Raw genomic sequence first — 24,748 nt, forward strand, 5'->3', positions numbered from 1 at the left:
CATGAACATCATTAGTTTATTAGTTGGAGCAAGCAGATAGATAGCTCTTTGTCCGGTTTGGGTGACGCTCCAATCTTCATATTGAAGCTACACCACCATAATCGACTCAGTGAAGACATGTTCTATTTTGTTTGGTTGTGTGGATCCTTTTATTTAGTTGTGTGCATTCTTATGTAGAAGCCGGAAGTGAATTCTTATGCGTTGTATTATCTTGATGTGACTATGAGAATTTATAAAGATTCCCTATTCTAAAAAAAAAAAATTTCAGACACAGTCTCCATTCTTATTCCCTGTGATGAGGATCAGGCAACCGAGTTCATGTTAAATCATGTGTAGTTTTGTCCGTCAAACTTCCTAAGTTGTACGCAGGTGTACAAAATATTTTGAGGCTTGAAATGTTGATATTTGGAAAGGGTATCAAGTCTAATTTCTAATGGATCAATCGATACATGTTTTGGAGCTTCCAACTTAGAGATATGGCTATTTCACTGGAATTTTGCACATGATGTTAGGGCAACACGCAAACATGGAAAGTTCATGGTCTACAAGAAACTTTTAAATGATATCTAACTATACCATGACTTTCCACAGGTTTAAAAAGACCTCCTTTTCAAGCTCTTCATGTATTTAAATCATCCCATATATGGAGATTTAAGATAAGAAAGTTTAAAGTCGATTCAGATTCACCACGCCACAGCTAGACAGACCCAGTTTAAAAACAAAGATCCATAACTCTATGAAACGCTATTTAATGTCCCACACAATAGATCTAGTTCCAAACTATGTTTCTTTTCAGTTGCACCTCAATATTGAAAAGAAACAAATAGCAAAAAGTTTATTCTTTGTTTCTTCGAGTCCAAGTTGTTTAATAAGTTTGTTTCCTATTTTAGGTGTCTTAAAATACTATATAAGCTAAAGGAGTGTGTCTGTCGGTGACACGGGAACCGGGGGTCCCCAAGTCCTGAGGCCAGAACAGTGGAGTGCCACGTGGCGCCCTCCCTCCGGGGTTATCTCCCCGAGGTCCGAAAAGACCAAGTTTCGGGAGAGGGTGCTCGGGGCCATGAACAGTGTTCTCCGAGTACCCGAGTTCCCCGATGACCCGAGAAGACTAAGTATCGGAAAGACAGTGCTTGGGGTCATGCACAGTGGCCTCCGAGCACCCAAGTCCCCCGACGACAAGAAAGGGCATATCCGGGAGAGAGTGCTCGGGGCTGTGAACAGTGGCCCCAAGCACTCGGTTCCCCGAGGACCTGAGAAGTCCTTCGCCAGTGGCCCCGAGCACTCGGTTCCCCGAGGACCCAAACAGTAAGTTCCGGGAGAGAGTGCTCGGGGCCGTGAACAGTGGCCCCCGAGCAATCGGTTCCCCGAGGACCCGAACAGTCAGTTCCAGGAGAGAGTGCTCGGGGCCGTGAACGGTAGCCCCCAAGCACTCGGTTCCCTGAGGGCCAAGAAAGGGCATATCCGGGAGAGAGTGCTTGGGGCTGCGAACAGTGGCCCCCAAGCACTCGGTTCCCTAAGGACCTGAGAAGTCCTTCGCCAGTGGTCCCCACAAAGGCCCAGCGGTGAGGTGTCAACAGGTGAGAGGCCTGATGCTGCATTTAAGAGGGCGCGTGGCCTGTCACTTCCAACTGCTCCCCCCACGCCTGCTGTTAGTCCCTGCCACAGCCTGGCAGGGAGGCGTGGGGACATTTAATGCACGGGTCCCATCGCACGTAATCCGGTGCGCCTCGGGATAACATCGCAAAGCTCGAGGCACCTCGCCTACCGCCCTGCTGTGTCAGACCTGCTCTGACCGGGCGGGCACGCCGGACGGCTCGGTGGCTGCCCGGTGGACCCTCCCCGCGGCGCCCGTTGAAAAGCGGCATGATGACGAACAAGACCGGATGGGGGCGCGTTTTCAACCCTCCCCGTCACCTCGCGCAGCAGTCCATAATGGTTGCTTTCCATTTATGGCACCTTTGAACTCGCGCCATCCTTTCTGGGCACGCTACCGCCCCAGCGGGTATATAAGCGGGGCGGGCTCCCCAGAGAAAGACAGTTGAGTTGAGATCGACAGTGGAAGTTGAGTGGAGATCGAGACGAACCAGAGGACAAATCTAGGAGCCTTGACGAACACCGAAGCACAGAACACATCAACGGGTCCCAAAGAACAAGAAGCACGAAGCTCTAGACTTAGACAAATATTCTTGTAACACAGCAGATCCTCAGAGAGACATTTTCAGAGCATTTATAGCATACACACAGGAGTAGGGTGTTATGCTCAGTGCGGCCCGAACTTGTCTAAAAATCCCCTGAGCATTTACTCCTTCCTGCATCTGATCATTCCACCTCCACCTGCATTTCATTTACTCCCATTTATTTCACCTACGAAGCGGATTCAGAATCACCCCCCAGCCGAATCTCAAAGGGGGTCCCTCCGGATCCCCGCTTGAGGAGTTCATCATCCGACAGTGTCCATGTAACTCAGACTTGAAATTATAAATATATTTCGCTACATGTTGCTCCCATGATGAGGGTCTTATGCCCATTCTTCCTATGATTAGGCGCATCCAACACAAAGGGGAATAGGGCGCTCCAATTAAGATCGTGCTTAATTTTCCATTGAGAATTGAGGGTTCGATAGCTATCTTTTGAACATGTGATTCAATGAATCTATGAGGCACAAGTCCCTAAAGTGGTAGTGAGTGAACGCCTATGGATTTGACAAGTTCCACATTCTATTTTCGGTGGATTAAAGAGGCATAAATCCCTGCAATGGCGGCAGGTGAACGCCTACAGTTCATCGTTGTTTATCTTCGGTGATATGATGTCGAGAAGATCAGGCACCATGTATCACCTTGCCTTTCTTATTCGTTCTCTCTCTCTCTCTCTCTCTCTCTGGCACTAGGATTGGTAGGCCTCTCCCTCCTCGGACTTCACACCAAAGCCCCATGAAGCCGTCTCCAGCCATAATCGAAAGATGAGCTCCTCTTCATTCTCCCCTCCCTATTTCTCTTCATCCTCCCCTATCCCTGCTACTCTCAAAACAAGCAAAGCTCCATCCCACATCCTAGTAGCTAAACTCCTCCCATCCTCCTACCTCATTGGAAGCCACACCGGTCGCCTGGAGTTCTCTCATCCATGCTTTGCTCCAGGGAGTTCTGACATGGGCTTGCACTATCAAGGTCACATGAGCACTAGTGACCTCCAGTGCACCTCTTTGGAGACTTGCCGAGGATATTCAGAGATTTAGAATGTTGCAAAAAATGATTTGTTTTGATTTGAGATGTTGCGGTAGTTGATTTGGGATGATACAATAGTTGATTTAGGGATGTTGCAATAGGTGATTTGTGATGTTGCATCAGATGATTTGGTATGTTGCAATGGGTGATTTGGGATGGTGCAATAGCTGATGGATGTTGCAATAGGTGATTTGGGATGTTGCTATAATTGATTTGGAATGTTGCATTGTTTTATTTTGTTTACTACAATATTTGTTTCATTATTGGATTTGGATCCTCACTGTGTTGGACCTTTCATTGCAAATGTTGCAGCTCTCGACTTTTGAATATAATGTTTTGGTATTCTCTGTTTTGTTGTACATATTGTTCCCGATTGTTGCATGTGTATTCCTAAATCGTTGCAATTAATGGTTAAATCATATTCTAGTTTCCCATCTTGTTTTGTGGAAATTCGATTTTTTTGGTAGTGTCTAAGATATATTTCCAACGATTTGCCATCGATAGGGATGTGGTGTCGAGTTTGTCAATGTTAGTGGTGTGGCTCAAAGGTGAGTGGCCAGGGGAGGAAGAAGATGACTCATGCATAGATGTTGTGGGCGCATGCGAGAGCATGGTGGTGGGCCAGGTGCATGTCATAGTTTTGCCATGGGATACAGGAATCAGTTGGAGGAGACTGAGTCATGTAATGATGATCCGTTGGCTACGAGTGCGTCCGATGCTAGTGCCCAGAGCAGTCGTCTGGGTGCTAGGAGCGCCCTTTAAATAAACAAAAGCCACTAACTCAATATATAGACATGCACACATGAGGTGATGTAGCTTGATTATCATTACAAGCCACAATGCTCACTTCTTGACTCAGCTACCTATCCAGGAGTTCAGGTCATCCATACATAGCTTTACTGTTTCCTCCTCCTAGACATGCTCCATGACTTGGCCAAACACACGGCCTCAAACACATGCATGGCTTGTTCCAACAACACATACGTGCACCCAACTCCTGGTTGTCGATCTGCTCGCTACGCACTGCCGATTCGGGCACTGCACCATGCAACATGCATTATACTAACTTGAACTATAGCCTGCTGCTCTATACCACGTACACTAACACATGAACACAACTATCATGTAACTATTCAAAAAACAACAAGATGAATCTAACAATCACCCCCCTAATCTTGCTGCCATTATTTTGAGCACCTTGTCATTTGGCTTCAAAGAAGCCCTAGCTCGTGTTAGCGTCCTGCACAACATGAAACACCTCTTTTCTCCTTCTTCAACCAAGCGCATTTATTTTCCTAAGAGTAATGTATGTACTTGGAAGTTATAGCAGCACAACTTCACTTTGTCAAAAGTTTTCTTCTTAACATTCTTCTTCGTGCATGCTAACCTCTCCACCTCTGTGAGGAGCAAGCAACCATCAATTTAGCATCATTATTATCAATCTCATAGCTCTCTTCCACATAGTTGAGATAGCTGGTTCGCTCCTAGATGGACAACATGTCCAAATCCATTAGGTACTCGATTGAGATGGTCACTTGTGTGTACTTGGAGGGAACACCATTAAGAAATTTCTGTATCACCATCACCTCTTACATTGTGCCTCAGAGAGTGTGGTTGTTGTTGACGAAGCCCATAAATCACATTGCAAAGTCATCCATGAACTTTCCTTCCATCATGTGGGAAAATCTAACTCCTCGCGTAGAGGCTGCAACTTTGCCACGCGCACACGCTCGATGTCAGTGTGCATCGTGTGCACGGTCTCTCACACCTCCTTCCCGAGTCCTTTGCTACCAATGTCACTAATATTTTTGGTGACACCACTTGGAGGATGGACAACAATGCCATCTTGTGGATCCGGTACTTCACACCACCAGGCTCGACAACATACCAAACTTCTCAAACCAGCAGGTTCACCTTCATCAAGAGAGCCCACTCGACGTAGTTGGTACACGTGAGCACAGGATAGTGCACTATCACCCACCCTCCTTCATGGAGCTGCACAACCATCTCGCAACCAATCGTGCCATCATCGCCGATCCAGGGACGTGGTGGTGACTTGGAGCGTGAAAGCAACTCAGAGACAAAGTGCGACATGGTGGATTGAGATCACATGGCTAAGATACAAAATGTTACAGTATACATGTGAGCACAAGGAAGGGGAACACACGAAGCCTTGAGGCACAACACAACAAGTGCCCTTTTCTCTTTTGTTTCTCTTAATCTTCCAAATAGTGAAGTACATGGTTTAAATAAACAAAAGTCACTAACTTAATATGTAGACATGCACACACATAGTGAGCTAGCTTGATCCTCTTCTAAAGTGTGAGAACCCATCGAAATCACATTCGAATTAATCAAATCAGGCAATCGTCCATTAAGATGAGAGGTAGCACATGCCCGTCTCTCGAGGCACTACATGCTCCATTAAGATGAGAGGTAGCACATGCCCGTCTCTCGAGGCACTACATGCTAACTCACATCTCAAAGCAACAATCATAGCCACTAAATAATTAAAATGAAGGCAATCTTGACAGTACCGAAATATGCATTTGAATAATTTCCAGGAGAGTTATTATCCAACACTTACATATACCAACACGTAAATCACAACATCACGATTAAACAAGAGTTCAAGTGATTATAAGTTGATAAATTAAACAAATGATAAGGTATTATCTAGCGTAAATATACATAAATCACAGCGGAATAGACATCTAAAAGAAAACAAAGACTGGTGGCACCATTTTCCCATGAGACAACAGATCGGGGTTAGTGGTAGTATAGCAACTACTTGTCACCACACCACTTTTGGTGGAACACAAGTAGCTGACACCTAAACTTCACCTGTAAAACAATCAACAAAGCACAATGAATATGAAGATACTTGCAAGACTTACTCATAGTGGGTACATATAATAACCCGACTACAAGGATCATGCATTTGGGACGAGTAGCAAGGAATTGGCCACAAGGTTAAATGAATTTATATGCAAGAGAATTTTATTGACTCGATAGTGTGAGCACCTGATACATCCCAAACCTTTGTTATTCTAGCCTGTGAACATAAGTATAACCATACCAATGTAAGAACCTGCTCATCTCATCATAGACATACTTGAGTCAATTCCCTACAACAAACATAACAAAAAATAACCCAACATTGGAACTCTACGATTGATACGAATGGATATAAGAATGCTCATAACTGAGAGCACAGAAATTTGAATTGATCTTACACCCAACATGTCACACCCCAAAACCCTAATCCGTTCATTAAGCATGCATACACATCATGGTTCATGTTGTTGATTTTGATTTAAAGTATTTAAACACATTCCGAAATTATTACGTAATCAGTCAATACGTGTTCCCACCATACATGTATTATGAGTGGAAAACATTTAGCGATAGTTAGGAAGACCCTAAAGTCCTTTGAGAAGGAGAAGAAAAAGAAAAGAAAGAAACAGGGGAACGAACAAAGGCTTTTAGCACGTGGGCTTTTCCCGCGATTTGACCAAGAACCCTCGTGGTCTGACCGCCAGAGTATAGAGGCTCTACTTAAAGCTATCAACCAACTCTCTCTCATTCTCACTCACTCACTCCCCTTCACCAAACCGAGAGAGAGAGGATCACCTCGACGGCTAGATATCGATGGAGAGGAGTTCCCCAAAGGCTTCCCCGAGCTCTTCCCCATCATCTTCTTTGCTAGAGATGTTCCCACACAATCTCCCATCGATCTTCAAATTGAAGCTTCCCCTTACTTGGCCAACACCCTAGAAAGCTTCCTTATGCCGAGGTGAGATTTCTCTTGCCATTTACCCATCATTTCTGAGCTCAAAACGATCCCCATTTCATTTAGACCCAAGCTCCACCCTAGCCATGGACTTCGTCCATGGGGTCCTCAATTTTGGCCTCGTGCATGTTGCCCAAGACACACAACAAACACTTTTATACACTTGTAGAGTGTTTTGGTACCCTTTATGGTTGAAGGCACAGCCGGAGCCTTCGCCGGCAACCTCGTCGAAGTGTCGTCGGCTAGGCCTAGCAGTCTGATCGCCATTCAGGCCGGTCTGACCGCCAGATTATGACTTGGTCGGTCAAACTTCTAGTCAAACTCCATATTCAGGAGTCAGAACGCCACTAGGGTCAGTCTAATCGCCATAGGTTTGGTCTGACCGCCAGATCTACTCAGTACCATTTTCTTTTCTATCCGACCCCTACGGTCTGACCACAGCTACTCGGTACACTGCGACCTTGAGTTATCTTACACGAGGTTCAAACCTCTTTTAACCCAGTTGCTTAGACATTTTTTTTTGCAAATGTTTTCATAGCATGGAGCATTTCATCTCATTCACGATCATGCATCATAAGTATACATTTTCGTTCGTTCGTTTGTTTATTCTATGCGTTCTTAAATTGTTTATAGAGTGATGCGTTGACGGTTCAAGTGGTCGAGGCCAACACCAAACCGGAGTTGTACGTGAGTGAAGCGCCAGAGCTACAAGGCAAGAATCTAAATATATTTCACTTTTTCCTTTGGATCGTGTGGTGCCGTTGATAAATTATCGCTTTATGTATGTTATGCATGTTACCGAGTCGATTTTGAGAATTGTTTGTAGAACTTATGTTGATTCATCATTTCTACCTTAAACTATTGATGATCCTTATCCTTGTAACCTGGGTATAACCATGTTGAGGTCTAACTTAAAAGATATTCGAAATGGTTAGCAATGCATTAGTCATCCGTAGAAGTCAAGCGGTGGTTCAACAATCGTTCGCGAGTTATAGAGCTTAATTATTGTTTCACAATGAAAACGATATTGGGATGTATGTGCTATGAGAATTACATAAGATGTGAGCGGTGCCAGGGGTAGTTCGGGAGAGGAACTTGAATGCCATAGACTACTTGCATCGATTACGCACTGACCGTTGGTTGCCGTTGGCTTAAGCACTTTCCATACTTCCACATATTCAATAAATGTACGAATGAGCCGATTATCATATACCATGCTAACACTTGACTTGCAACCTTATTTCGTGTAAGAGAAAAAGAATGAGGAGAAGCAAGATGACGGGGAGCTAGAGGTGTCTTGAACACGCTGGTGGTAATCCCGGTGCAATAGGGGCATGTGCAAGTGGGTAGTTCTAGGTATGAGAAAGGTTGTCTCGGGGGCCAAGAGGATGGACCCGAGTCATGTGGGTAAAGATGTAGCCCTATAGGGTGTAATATTAATTTGAATTATCGCGCTCTCGGTTATGAGCATGCTTATGTCCATCCACATCGATCGTAGAGTTTTTGATGTTGGGTTATTTGTGGTATGTTGGGAAGTGGTTCTAGTGTTGAGTATGTTGGAAACAATATGGTCAGGTGACACATATGTTTATGGTTATGATCTCATGATAGTAAGGTACGAGTGGTTAATTAGTAAATGCTCACACCCTTGAGTCGATAAGATGCTTTTGTATACAAATTTATTTAACCTTGTGGCTGATTCCTTGCTACGCATCCCCAAATGCATAATCCTTGAAGTCGAGTTGTTATATGTACCCAATATGGAATAAGTCTTGTGAGTACCTTCATACTCACCTTGCTTTTGTTGAGTTTTGTAGGTGATGAAGTAGTGCATGACTATTTCACACCTACCGATGTCAATGATGGGTAAGAGTAGTATGGTCTATTCGGGTTGTTTTGTGGTGGTGCCTCTGGGCAAATAGCGTCACCTATCTTTTGTTGTTTATAAACTTTAATTCTGGTGCATAGTAACTATAACCGGCTAGGAGATGAAACTGTTATATTTTGTTCTCTTAGCATTTGTCGTTCTGTAAATTGTTGAACTTGTAATAACTTAAGGACTTAAAATATATTTACATTACTCGCTCTTTATTACGTCTTGATGCGATGAAGCTTATTGTAAAAGCGTGTGTTCCAATCTTAGACATAAAACACACGACGAGACTATCAGAATGGGATTCAAGTTAATCATTATTGGTTGCAATCATTGTGATGAGATGTGGGATAGCAGATGGCATGTCGAAAGACGGGCGTATGATACCTCTCATCTTATTAAATGATTATCCTAATAATTAATCTGAATATTATTTAGATGGTTCCTCACAACATGGTATCAGTGCAAGGTTTAGTAAAGTAGCCTAAAAATACTTAGGATAAGGATTAATAAAACATGTCAACCCACTAATACAAACCCACTAAAGTTTATTTCCGTGTCCTAAGTACATGCTCTTTTATTCCTTACCTTGTCTTAGAGCTATTCGTACCTCTTCTTGTTATCAATATGCTTAATCTTGGTCTCTAATTTGTTACCTTCTTAATGGGTTAAGGATGGCCATTCTTACCTTAGTGATGGCTACTTGTGCTGAGGGTATGGAAGGTTTTCCCATTTGTGCCGAAGTATGCGGTGTATGCTTGAGGAGTTGGGCCTAACTTGGTGGAATACTTGGCGACCCTGGACATCGGAGCATGTATCATTGAAGGTGGAGCCAATCCTCACTACTTTGAAGTAGCTGAAACATCAGAAGAGATGGCAATTCAAGCGGTGGCATATAAGATGATGGCTACACTTCGTGGTGAGATACCAATCTTGAGTAGATGGCTGTTAATCTATTTTCCCTTTGAAGATGTTTCAGATGCAGCCCCACTAAGTGAGTACCGCATGGTAGAATTGATTCGCTCCTTGGATCGATCATACCGTTGCGTGGTGACTGAACCATGGAAGACATGAAGGCGTTACAACAGGCTGCAAAATGAGATGGAATTGCAAGTGTGCCATGGATTGGTGAACCACGAGGTGTTGTATGAAGAGGGCCGTATGACGCCACTAGGAGAGCACCTCAGCTTCATTGTTTTCCAGTGGTGCTAGGCACACGGGTAGCTCGTCCTCGTGGCCAAGGTGAGAGAGTGTCCAATGGATTGCAAGTGTCCTAGTTCTATAATTCGGGTGTCACAAGGGGAACGCTGTTACGATAATGGCAACATCTTTCTCATCTAAGTGCTCCTGACAACACAGGCTCTCCTCAATATTATCTTTTGGATGAATTTTAGGAAGACTTTGTTAGAACTCCGTATAGTGGGTGGTTTTAGGTTAGTTGGAGTTAGGAACAATGTAATAGGGCGTAGCTTCTTTTCGCAAACTTTGGACGATTAATTAGCTATGTTATGCCCCTAAGTGAAATGCATTCGTAAACTTATTAAGAGGACGATCGAGATTGTTGGCTCAATTTCTTTTGTGTTGTTGGAAATTTTGTTGTGTGTGGAATGTGGTGGAAAGGCTACTACCATACCAGACCTCCCAACGATCTGATTGCCATGGCAGCGGTCTGACCCCTGATGCCAGTGGTCTTACCACCAGTCCTGCGGTCTGACTGCTGACACTTGCACATAACGCGTTGAGAGCAGCGAGCTAGGCTTAGGCCAACAACGAAAAGGTCAGTGCTTAATCGAGGCAAGGGGCCTATGGCATCTGGCTTCCTCTCCCCGACCTACCCTTAACACCGCCCACATCTTGTCTCATCCTTACAAACTCTTCATCCCAACATCATTTTTATTGTGAATAATATTTAATCTATATAGCTCGTGAACAATGGTCATTCCACCGCTTGGCTTCTACCGATGACCTATACATCACTAATCATTGTGGATAACTTTTAAGTTAGACATTAATAAGGTTATTCCTAGGTTACAAGGATGAGAATCATCAATAATCAAGGTAGGAACAAATGCATAAACATAGGTTCTACCAACAAAACTCGACATTGACTCACTAACCATGCATAACATATATATAGCGATAACTTATCAAAGTAAACATCACAAAATCCAAAGTAAAGGTGAAATGTGCTTAGATATTTGCCTTGGTTCTCTGGTGCTTCACTCACGTACACCTCCAGTTCGATATCGGCCTCAACCGCTTGAACCATCGATGTGTCACTCTCTAATCATTGGATGAACGCATCGAATGAACAAAAGGTTGAACGAAGATGTATGCTCATGATGCATGATTGTGAACGAGATGCAATTTGATATGTCATGAAAACATTTGCAAAAGAACACTTATGCGATTGAGTTAGAAGAGGTTTAAACCTCACATGAGACAACCTATGGTTACTAGGTTCTGAGTGGCTGGTGGTTAGACTTGCTCACGTGACGGTCATACCGTGGGGGTTGAACAGAGAAATATCAGTACTGAGTAGTTGTGGCGGTTGGACCGGCACTAATGGTGGTCTGACTCCTGACTATGGAGTCTAAAGTAATTCTAACCGGCCACGTTCCAACCCGGTGGTTAGACCGGCTCAGGTGGCAGTCAGACTGCTGGGCCTGGCCTGGCCAGCAACACCTTGGCGAGGTCGCCGACAAAGACACTAGTGACACTTTGGCTAAGAGTGGTACCAAAACACTCTAATAGGCTAGGGGTGTATTTTAGGTGGTTTGAGCAACATGCATGGGGCAAAAAGGTTGGGCCCCATGGATGACATCCATGGCTAGATGGAGCTCAGTCCTATGGCTATGGAGAGTGGGAGAACTTGGGAGAAAAGAGGGGAAGGGGTTGGGGGGCTCCTAAAGGGTTGACCGGCTTCAGGGAAGCTCTGATGTGGAAATCGACTCCAGGGTGCTCCAACCGACCTAGAGGTGGAAGAAAAGCTTGGGGCTTGCTCCGGCGAGCGTATGCTTGGGGATGAGCTCGAGGATGGCATGGGAAACTCGTGGGCGACCTTCTCTTTCAATCTTCGGCTTCCATTGAGCTCAAGGTGGAGGAATGGTGAGGGAGCTCTCATCTCATCTCATCTCATCTCATCTCTCTCTCTCTCTCTCTCTCTCTCTCTCTCTCTCTCTCTCTCTCTCTCTCTCTCGGGTGGGGAAGAAAATGAATGAGTGAGGGAATAAGAGGTAGTCGATTGGATTTTAAGTGGCATTATGAGCCCTGGTGGTCAGACCGCGGGAGGCTTGGTCATACCGTGAGCTAGCCCACGTGCAGTGAGGTCTTCCTCCTTTTCCCTTTCTTTACCGATCCTTTTCCCCTTCCTTTCTAAATAGTTTTGGGCTAGCTAACTATATTCAAACAATTCCCACTTATAAGGATGTAGTGGAAATGCGAGACGTTTAACGACGTAACATTTTCAAAAAATTTCAAACCCTAAAACAAAAGCCAGAAACAATAAAACATGATGTCATAATGCGTATGCATATTCGATATCTAGGTTGGGGTTTCTGTCAGGAGTGTGACACGAAACCACAATGTTTCCTGTCCTCCTGACTCAGTCACCTCTCCACGACTTCCATTCATAGCTTGACCACTTCCTCCTCCCGGATGTGCTCCATGAGTTAGGCCAGACACATGGCCTCAAACACATGTATGACTAGTTCCAATTACAGATACGTGCACTTAAACTCGTAGCTGTTGATCTGTATGCTCACTATGCAATTCTGATCTGGACACTACACTATGCAGAACGCGTTAAACTAACTTGAACTCTAGCTTGATCCATGCTACACTAACACATGAACACAACTAGCATGTAACTACTTAAAAAAAACAACAAGATTAGATGCAAAAAATTTGGTAATACTCTGTTTTATTTGACTCTCTAGGTCATTTCTGAGCCAAATTTGACCAACTTGGGCAGCCAAATGCCCAATTTTGTCAATGCCAACACGTTTTATAATTTTTCCTTACCTTTTTATTATTTGGAAGTGTATATGCAAGAGTAGGACACCATGCGTTGGCACAGTACAACATAGCTAGTTCGATTCATGGCTATGGACTAGGCCGTCCAATGTAACACACGTATTTGATATCAATCTGACTCGTTTGCTCTTGGTGGCGGATAAATGTGCGTCGTACAGTACACAACAGCACCCTTGAACTGACCCTTAGTGATATTTACTAGGTTTACTAGTTAAGTAGGTTTCTTGTGTGAATATATCTTTCGTTGATTGACGTGGATAGATGTTACGTTGCTAGCTAGTTGATTGTGAATATGTTCTTTGTCTGGTGATCTCGATGTATTAGGTGTCTTCTCCTCCAGTCTCTTTATACAGATCCGACGTGCTTGACCACACTTCAAATTCCAAGGTTGTACGTACCAGGTGTGAAGCTAGCTAGAACAAAAAGACGGATGCCGGTACACTCCTTCACCATACACGTAGGAACATATACACAAATTTGTTGTTTAAGGGTGGTAATATTAGGGTTAACGCCTTAACGGTGGACAATTTTTTTTTAACCCTGGTGCATTTACACCACACAAGCTGCATGTATCTTGTCCACGGAGAAACCGTCTTCAAATTGGCAATCATGCTAGCTAGGTCACTGGCCGGTAGAGGAAAAAAAAATCAGAATTTCAAGTAGCTACATGGTTTCTTTCAGGTAACTAGGTGACACTCGGTACTTTATATTAAAAAGAAAAATTGTCACCCAAGTTTGAACCTAAAAGGACATTGAACTTAGGCCCTGTTAGTTCAGTTTTTGCTGGCTTTTGCTACTTTGAAGCAAAAAGCGAAAAATAAACAGCTTGCTTCTGGAAATAGCTTCTGAGAAACAAAAGTTGGCAAAAGCTTTCATTCTTACTGGAAGTCAGAAGCTGGTCTAGCGGAGCTTTTGTAGCTTCTAAGGAATGATATTCTAAAGGGTATTACATGTATTATACATTTCATCCACATCAAAAATTAATTCAAAAGCAACTTCCTATAAGCAGTTTTTTTATCAGCAACTTTTAAAAGCAGCTTTTAAAAAACCTCAAGCCAATCAAACAAACCCTTAAACTAGGGGAGGATGTACACCCACACCTCCTATCAACTAACCGAGATGATGGTCATCCTAAGTATAGATGTTGTTGTCGTCTTCTCACGGATTATCTCTAAAGGAAGTGATAAATTATGTGGTTGTGGCCTACAACAGTCAATACAACTTGACACAATATAGAATATTATATTTTCCACACCCCCTAATGTTATACAACTTAGACCGCGATCAGACAACGGGGTTTGTAGCGGTAGCTTCCCAGTAGGCGGTGGACTTAGAGGGAGGTCAGTGGGCGGCCTCACCAGTGGCAGAGGATGGCCAGTGGGCAGTGCTGGGGCGGGGCGAGCAGAGATGGCCCGGCAAAGCCGGGTTAGCACAGCGAAAGCGCTGCTAGAGACGAGTGTAGGCGGACGGATGGCGGAGGATTGAGCACGCGAGCCGCGGAAGACGCTTGCAGGTAGACATGGGATGAGCTCTTCATGTCAGCACGTAGGGAGAAGAAATAGATACGAGTAAAAAATGCACGATCTAGATTTAATGGTTGTCCTTCGTCGATTGAAAAGCCTCAAATTTCTAGGCACCTGAACAATAGCATCGCCCTATATTTTCCAAGGGTTATTAGTACGGATACCTTTGAAAGCAGCTAGCAAATGGAGAAAAAGAGAAAGAAAACAAAAGACAAACTCCAATTTACATTGTATTCCTTTGTCCGTCCGTTCGCCTACAGCTCCTGCCGCCATAGCGGTAAAGGTGGAAGCCCAGCAGTGTCTCGACAACCTGACCATGCCATGCATGCATGCATACCCCAACATGTACCAGATGTCTAGACCCTAGCTAAGTAGCTAGCCGTGAATGCTCACATAAATACTTACATAGGACGCACGTAGAGACACGCCTAGACTGGCTTTCAGCACTGTGCTTGGACTCGTCGTGGTAGTACATGAGAGCGACGAGTGATCGATCGATCGATTCGCATGCACGGCGATGGCGTGTGGAAGCGGGCATCTCGGGATGGGAGGCAAACGCCATGCAGACGGCATGAGCGACGACGACGACGCCAGCCTTCACATCTGCTGCTACCCTGCCGCTGCAGTCCCGCGAAACCCGAGGCATTCTCGCGGAACTCGAGGCATGCATGTGTATGTGTACATGCATGCTCCTGCCGGCCGCTGGTTGCAAATTCTCGACAAACCGCAGGGTGGCCGTCTGATCGTGGAAAAAGGACGTTTTCACCGGCAGCATGCATCAGGTCGAGTTCGTGAGGGATCGAGAGGACCAGCGGGCAGCGGCATGCCATGCATGCGGCAGAGACTGATCGAGTCCTTGTGCTGGATCGGCTTGGGTTTAGGCTTTAGTTTTGGATTGGAGCAGGTGGTAAAAACCGAACATTTATGAAGTGTTGGCAGTGGTAAAAAAGTTGCTTGGAAATGTAGCTGCCAAAGAATATCTGGGGCTTGACGGGCTACTTGTTCAGCTGACCTCAACCTCACTTGAGATCGACTCAAGTATAGACTCATACATATATCTGCAGTACCTTAAGGCAAATAAGTATGATTCATCAGGAATATTACTACAAAACTCGGCTTGAAACGTTTGCTTCATTTACATACGCAGGGAGCCCTGTGCGCATGTTCTATCTTCTCTTATGGTCGCCAATTCTTCAAGCTCTCCTGCTGCTCGTGTTGCATTGCATTGCCTTGCATCGTGTTGTGCGCATCATTCTGATTCCTGAACAGCTCCTGAGAGCCTAGCTATTGATGTAGCAGGCTAGCAGCTACTCTGATCGATTAGCTAGAGACGACGTCTGGGCCAGGCATGCATGTGTTGTACGTACACACCCAGTAGCGGTGGCGAGCCTTGTGTGCTTGTTGAAATTTTTTTAATCTAATATATAAGTATAAAATTTATTAAAAATAATATAAATACATTAAAAATTCATAAGTAAAACAAAGTCAGGATTTGGCTATAGCAATGCTAAAAAAATTCAGTTACTTTCAGAAATTGCAGCTAATTAGTTTCTACTATCTGAACCGCTACTCTAATCTCGACACAACATAACCAATTGGGGCTGCCATTTCTCTCATGTATTATATGGTATGTTGACTAGACAAGCACTAGAAAGATGGCGCTACTTTGTCGTGCCTAACACTACTATAGAACATGCTATAAGTAGCGCTCTATTAGTGTCGGTTGTGTAAAAACCGCGACTGAAAACGTATTAGTGCCGGTTGCTAAACTCTTGCATGCGAACAATGGCTAAGGTGCTAAGAACTGGCACTGATAACGAATATCAGTGCCGGTTCGTGGCTGAAACCAGCACTAATAGTCCATTTTCAGTGCCGGTTCAAAACACAACCGGCACAGATGTGTCCAGACCCGAAATATCTCTTCAATCGTGTTATGGCTTTGTTCGCGTCCGTCCGTGGCTTATCTCTTTGGCTACCATTTTCGTACTCAGTCCATGGATCGAAGGGGCGATGGCAAGGCTGGCAATGGTGTTCTCCGCCTCGGCCGCAGGCGGCTGTGGCGTCTCCATGGTGCAGGGCACATCATAGGGGATCAGCCTAGAGCTCGTGAGTCACCCATCTCCTCCTATCCCCATCCCCATTCCACCTTCAGTGCATCACCTCCTCTATTCACCCATATCTAGGGTTCTCTTCTACCGTGTCTTGATGTCCATGCGCCGTGAACCTGGTGACAGGCGAGGTTGTTGCTGAGGAGGAGTAGGCAGGGCCGCGTTGTCGCTACGTGCCGTGCACCGAACTTCGCCGCGGAGCTCCACAAGCTCAAGGATGAGCACGCAGGGCGCCTCACCGTGCTGCCGCTCGACATCACCAACGAGAGCACCATAGAGGTACAGCCATGGATCCTAATTACTTATGTTGGTGTTGGTTGGCAATGCTGAGAAAAAAGGGGGAATCAATTTCATTCTTGGGAGAACATGAATAAATGGTGTCGAATAAATTTTTCATTGTTATGATTTAGGAGTACATTAGTTCAGTGTAAAATGGAACAATAGCCCATATTCTTTTTTCTCTCCTAATTTTGCTAATTGATACAAGTGATTGATTCGGTTGTACATATTGCTAGTGAAGGAAAGGTAATGCACATTATTTTGTTCTTCCATTGCATGCCGCAGCATCCTCGAGGCTACCATTCACGTTATGGCTCCCCAAAGGTTCAGTTTGAGCATGCGGTGACGGCAGGAGCACTGCGGCGACAGTAGCGGCAATTGAGCCGGCTCGAGAGAGACGACTCATTTATTTTTTGCTCCTGGAACCTTTTCACTGCCAGTTGAACCAACTGGCAGTGAAAATAATTTTTAGTGCTTTGAACCAGTACTGATGTGCCTTTCTGTAGTAGTGCTAATAGCCCCTGTCGTTAATAACCATCTCCTTTGATCACAAACCATTCTGATCAAAAGAAATGTACTCACTAAGGCTTAAATCCATAGTTGGATCACAATTATATTGTGAAACATAATGCTTTAGTGTATATAAAGACCATCGGCTAATCTCATGAATAGGTATAATAAATTGGACATATTAAGATATCAGCTGCTTCAAGACTTGAAGTCCTTATATGATGAGGTAATGAGAACTCTAAAACATTTCTATAGAACCTTATTTGGGTAGCAACATTCAACATCAGTGTACGTAGTAGTAGATACTAGCACAGAGCGCTACATAATGAGAAGAAGAACGAACCAACGATTATCCTAAAGAAACTTAGAAGGATATACTTCCATCAGTAATAGCTAATCATATTCATAGCTAATATCAAAACGACATAAGACCTTACATGAGTTGTTGCTTGTTTTAGATCCTACGTTGTCAACAAACTATTTACTTTCCCACAACTGAAGATAGCCATCGCAAATGGTTCCAGCTTTTGCCGGAGATCAGCAAACGCCTTGAAGTTCTAAAATTCCAGATAAAAATTGAAAAACAACACAGAGTATACCCAAGAATAACAAGGGGATATCAGGATGGCAAACAGTCAAACGTCGTTGGTAATGCGCAAATCCTTGAGCTCAGGATTGTCATCCAAATCATCAACTCTGTCCAATAGCTTGTTTATGTGATTCAGGTCAGCAGAAGGAACCATGGATAAGGCAAAGTACTTAACAATCTGCTAATTTAATAGTGCTCAAGAGAAAACAAAGGTGTTAAATTACCAGCTTAAGTATCTGCAACTCCATGTCAACAGTAGGGTAGCCGGCCGCCACGCACGCCTGCACTATAATCGCCACTACAATAGAATTGGTCATTCGCACCGGGTCATTAGTGCCTGCTAGGTCTGAACCAGCGTTGATGCGATTATCGATGCCAGTTCATAATGAAATTAGTATTAGTGTCGGTTTTAAAAAATAGCCGGCACTTATAAGTTATTATCAGGCCAGTTCATACTAAAAACTGGCACTGATATTAGTGACGGTTTTTAATTTGAACTGGCACTAATGAGAGGATCAAAACCAAAATTTTCATTGAATTGGTTTCTGACTGACCTCACAGGTGCTCACAGCTCAGCTCCTCCACCTTATCTCCCCCTCACGTTCTCTCCCTCACCTCTCTCTCTCTCTCTCTCTCTCTCTCTCTCTCTCTCTCTCTCTCTCTCTCTCTCTCTCTCTCTCTCTCTCTCTATCTATCTATCTATCTATCTCTATCTCCACCTTATCTCTTCCCCAGTCGCCGTCCTCCTCCTCTCCCACTAGCCTCTCTCTCTCCCCCTCATCCCCTCACCGACCTCCTCCTCCCAGCCACCCCCACCGGTCCCTCTCTCCCTCATCCCCTCACCGACCTCCCTCTCCCAGCCTCCCCCACCGGTCAGCAACTCCGCCTCTTGCGAGATCCACGGTGGGATACCACGGATCCAACCATGGATCTCATTAGGGAAGATCCATGCACCAACAACAGTGGGGAGCAAGAGGTGGTACGTGGTGGTGAGCGGATGGATGAGGCAGGGGCTGCCTCGATGTCGTCACACATCATGCAGCAGAGCAGTGGTCTCTGCCCTGTCCGCTCGCTATGTCCCTGTGAAGGGAGTCTCGCCGTAGCCCCGCGCATCGCACTCGTTGTGGCCCGTGTTTATGTTGTGGAGACGGCCTTCATGCCCCACGGTTTCTGTTGTGGCGGTGCCCTTCATGCCCTGAGGTATCTATGGAGGTGGCCTTTGTGCCCCGGGGTTTCTGTGGTAACAACCTTCGTTCCCTGTGTTTTCTTTGTGCAGGATGGAGTAAGGGGCCCGCAACGGGATTGGCTTAATGCATCGAGTTGGCTCCTTTTCCCCTTTTTCCTTTTTTTTTTCTAGAAAACCTTATCAGTGCTAATTGTTAAGCCAACACTTATAGTCTCCAACTATTAGTGCCCCTTATAGAGTGCCGGTTCCAAAATCGGCACCGATGAGGTTTTGGAACCAGCACTGTTGACCTGTTTTGGTGTAGTGCGCATGCTCCCCCCCCCCACCGCGCCACCTGCGAGTGGGCGTGCCCACCACCACCCCCAGTTCGTGCGCGCCTACCACCACTAGTTTCCAGAGCCCAGAGGGATGAGCCAGTTCGAATGCCATGCACGCGTGCCTGCCGTGAGCACGTGCCCACCACCACCATAGCCCAGAGGCCAAATGTATTAGATTTAGTCAGTTAGAGATGGCTAACTTAGTGACTTGGATTTGGGTCTTCACGATTGTTTTCCTTGACTTGGGCTTGGATGGGCTACATAGTGATAGTTTTTTGGGCTAAAACACAGGGTAGTTCTAGGCCTAGCCAGACTACCTTTTATGCGCCTATGCCTAGCAGAGTCGTGTTCGGATGAGCTTGCAGTACCATGAATTGTGAACCTCCAAGTGTCACGATTTTTTCAGAGTGTTTTTTTGTCGGGCACTCAGGAACTTAACAAGCTTCCCATGTGTTCCTCCGTGCTCTCGGGAGACTGCCTGAGCACTCAGGAAAAATAAATTTTCCTGATTACTCAAAATTGTACTGAGTGTTTTTAGTTTGCACTCGGGAGACCTGTGGGCTGAGGTCATGAGCTTGGTCGAGGCACAAATTTTTTTTCTATCCGGTGCCAAATTCTTTCTGTTGGCGCCAACACCAAATGTGCAACAATACGCACTGACAAAGTGGACCTGTCACAACCCATTCATATTCTCTTGCTTACAAACACATCTCTCTCTCTCACTTGCTTTCTCTCTCTCAGATTCACAAACTCATCTTCTCCACCTTTGTCCACTCCACACATCATGCTCCCCATAGTTCGTAGCCATCCACCGGTGTCCTCTCCACCACCTTAGGCCCTGGCGCCCTTCCACCACACCATGGCATAGTGGCAGCACCTCCATTAGCTCTGTTCCCCTGCTGCCACGAAATCCAACCTCAAAATCACTCAAGCTTTCTCCCAGATATCCCTCTTCTCCCAAATCTGACCTCCTCTCTCTGATTTGCTTATCTTTGGATGGGGCTGCAATGATTCTTGACTCAACTGCCATAAACTTTGGCAAATCTAGTCCCACCTCTGATCCTTTGAGTAGGATTTGAAGGTCAAGGAAAGAGGTAAGGAAAGGAAGAATTTTACTAACCCCTTTTGATCTTTCTTTTCTGAGGGTTTTGTTTTCATTGGGTAATAGGAGGTTCTTGATATAATTTAATGTTAAATGTCACTTGCAGGTAGTTTTTTTAATTATTAGATGTGCCAGGATATAACATCCCTCTGATTTTTTTTCTTTGAAAGATACTTTCCCATAGCCAGCTGTGTTTAATTTGCTCACTTTCTTATATACGAACTATTATTGTGCACCATGTTGTTCTACTACATTACGAAGCATTTACCTGAAGTTTTGTATGGATGCAAATTTCTCTAATATAGATTGCCTCTCACATCATTAGCCGTGAAGTTGTAGCTGCAGACTGTGGACAATCCTTGTGCTGTGAGAAGGATTATCTATTGACACAATTCTCCATCACCTTACTGACCTTTATATAGATTGCACTATATGTTTGTGTTGGATACATATGGTCTGTAAATGGAGCAAAAAAAAAACTTATGCATGTAAATAAAGCAAATTGACTAGCTTATAGCTAGATTCAGTCTTATATCAAATACTTAATAGTCCTATTATTAAAATTTTAAAGTAAATTAGACAAACACGATATTAATTTTTCATAATAGGATGGCGGATGATCGTAGTTGGATGTACACGGGCGTGTAGACAACAATGAGTATAGCTAAGAATGGATATATAAAACTACACATTTTGTTGACCGAGCGTTTGCTAGGGATACAAGAAGAATTGGTGTGTTGTGCCATGTAGCCGTTGTTCAAACACAAAGCCACAAATGAGAGTAACAATGATAGCATGCTTGTGCAAGTACGGATTTAGGCACATGTATACAGTGAAATTCATGTCATATACATGCACAACTTTCTTTTAATAATTCATGCCATATTTTTTTACTTGAAATTCTTGTCTTATATTTTAAATTATAATCCATTCCATCTTTATTATTTCAGGACCATGAGGGTCCTTCCAAAAATATAATAGCAAAGTCGAGCTGCGACAAATATTCTTCTTCCACAAGGTCAGTCCCATCTATGAGGAGTAGAGGGGAGGCATCCACAGTTACAAGGGACAGTTTTGAAGCAGCCATAGCTCCCAATAGTACAGGGGAAATAACTGTAGCTCCAGGGGCAGAGGTGCAATAGCCACATCTCCTAGGGTTTGTGGGGCTGCAAACTTAGCTCCCAGGGGAAGAGGTGCAATAGTCACTACACCTAGGGGCCAAGGGGCTGTAAACATAGCTCCTACAGGAAAGGTGCAATAGCCACTGCACCCAAGGGCTGAGGGGCTACAAACATAGCTCTTAGGGGAAAAGGTGCAAACATAGCTTCTAAAATGCATTTTGTCTCTGCCAGATCAAGCTCCTCAATCTCGCAACCCCCTCCTATTGTTGATCCTAAGGATAATGATTATAATCCTTAGGAGGAGGTGGAGGGGGGTCAGGGAGAGGTGAACCAAATGTAGAGGAAAATAGAGTGTATGATTTCTGGATGAGGGGTCCTTCAAACTTGCCATCACAACCATCTCGGGAGGAGGATAAGATTCTCATATATCTTGTAGGAGATACGTAAGTATATAAACTGTATGAGCTTACTGGTAGGAGGATACGATTGATTAGCTCACTAGCAAACCAAATTGTTAACTGGTGTGCAAGCAATGGAAAGAAGAAATTGCAATTGAAGGCAGAATTCCCAATGGCATCATTGGTGTGTTAGTTTGATGGTATTTCCCTAGATTAGTAACTCTAAAAGTAAGGGAAGAGCCTGCGTGGACATGGCTACCCTAGAGGGCTGCTCAAGGTTTTTCTGAAGGAGGAGGAATAGTGTTCAAGAATTGTTTGTAGCAGGTGGAGGAAAGTTTCTGAGTAAGTTTCTCTAGATACAAAGGGTTATGTCTAACGTAGAAGCTTACTTAGTAGCGAGGATGGGTGATTAGGAAGGTACACTATGTAATCCACGTGCAGAAGAAAACTTTAGTAAGATTTGTGATGCTTCTTACGCAATGCTATATTAAAATCTGCTATGCCATGATCCTATGTTGAGGTGACGGAGTTCTCCAATAGGAGGCATATTCTGAGGCTACTATTGAGCTTAATGTCCAGAGTTTAACATGATGAAAGAACTAATTGATACAGCTGCTGTCTATAAGGCTAGAAAGGGTAAGAAACATGGCCGCTTCATGATAGGCAATGGCTACATTAGCACACAACAACTCTCTCCCAGGTCCGAGCATCAAGTATTGGATTATCGGACGATGAACCTCCTACAAGATGACTACGGACAACAAGTGATAAGGTGAATGACATAGAGGCAAAGCTGCAACAGGAAATCGAGGCAAGGCAACTTAGGGTGACTCATCTTGAGGCAAAACTGCAGCAAGAAATCGAGGCAAGGCAATGGATGGAACAAATACTGCATGATAGTTATATGCTTTTGAATTATTTTGGTTAGATCACCAATGCATGAGTATGAGCATGGAACTGCCGGCAAAAAAATATTTATATTGTCCACTTGAAAGATTCCCTAATTCTTTTTTGGTAAAATTTTCACGAAGAATTCATTCATTAGAATATTGCTTTCAAGCAAAAAGTATTACTAAGACTAATGTGGCAATCTATAAATTTATAGTCTATTAATTCTCGGCTTAATGGCGTGTCTCCAACAGAGGGGCCATTGGATGCAGCATCTAATGAGGTTAGAAAACTTACCATTGTTTGACAGGACTTATAATCCATTTCGACATCATTTGATCTCATCAGCTCTAAAAATAAAATGCAGGGAGCAGCTGGATCAACGGCAACATGCACTGCTATAGATGGTCAGGCTAGAGATGCTACACATGTTGGCAGCCCATTCCAGGATCATGCAGATGAATCCAGTCCAAATGGACCACTTTAGTTTGTCACCAAAAAATGTAAGTTATTGTTACACAATCTCCATCATTTTTCATTTTGTCTATGTTTCATCCTTTCACAATTATAGATATAGCAAACTCAATAGTGTTAAAATTACATTTTCCTTAACTAGATATTAGTTAAATGCATATCAACCAATATTGTTTCTAGCATCTGATTATACTATTCCAAATACATACAGCAAGACTGCAAATTTTTTTTTGCAAGCCCCATTAATCAACATGTGTAATCTCTAGTCCTAAACCTTTTTTTAAATGACTTTGTAGGGCACTCAAAGACAAGACATGGGTTGTTAGTTTATGAACCTCTGGACATCAACTCATGTATACATACTCCATGATCAGCTAACTTGTTAAACTTGTTTGCGAAACTACTATTTTGTTGAACTAATTAAAACTCTTAGATGCGTCGGGTGCCATATTTTGGACTATTTGAACAACTGAAAGTATGCTATTTGATTGGTCATCCATGTTTTTCCTGTGAATGCATCATTGCTACTGGCTGTGAAGCTGCTGGCTGTGAAGTCTTTTGTTATATGGAATGTGTGTGGGTTTTATTTTCAAGTTGTGAAATGCAATGGTGTGGCTAAGTTCTTGAGATGAGTCGTGTGGTATTTCATTTGTTATCTATGCATGGGTACTTATATGAATACATGTGTATAATAGATGTGCAGATCCTAATAGTGGTATATCATTAATATACATCTAAATTATATGAAAACCACCAAAAACTAGGCAAAAATGCAAAAAAATACACAACATACATTGGCGTATTTGTCAAAATAGATAACAGACCGGCATATTTGTAAATCTAACACTTGTATTCGGCACCTCAAAATCCGAAAAACCGAATTCGGTACCTCAAACACCGAAAAAGGCCGACCCCACTATATTCGATACCTGAGGTGCTGAATACAGGACTGTTCAACGTATACGACCTCTGCCGTGCGTCGGGCTCCTGTTAAGGTAGGAAGCGACAGTAGAAGCTAAGAAGTCAAAAAAGTGCAACATTTTTATTTAACTCACAATTTTTTTGAAGTACAAAAATAGTCCAAACATTCTAAACTTTTTCATGAGCAAACTAGATATCACTAACAACCCATTTTAATTGGTTTGATCCAAAAATCTTGAGTCAATATTTAATTAAAATTATCCAAATAAGTAAACTTTTATAAATTCTAGCAATATATAATGCCTCAAATAAATTCTCAAAAATCTATAAAAATTCACTAATATTCTTCTCATGTAATGTACTAATTTATAAAAAAATTTCAACCCTATGTTATTTGTTGAAAAAGTGAG

The sequence above is a fragment of the Phragmites australis genome, chromosome 13 (assembly GCF_958298935.1).
Source record: "Phragmites australis chromosome 13, lpPhrAust1.1, whole genome shotgun sequence".
In the NCBI taxonomy this organism is placed as follows: Eukaryota; Viridiplantae; Streptophyta; class Magnoliopsida; order Poales; family Poaceae; genus Phragmites; species Phragmites australis.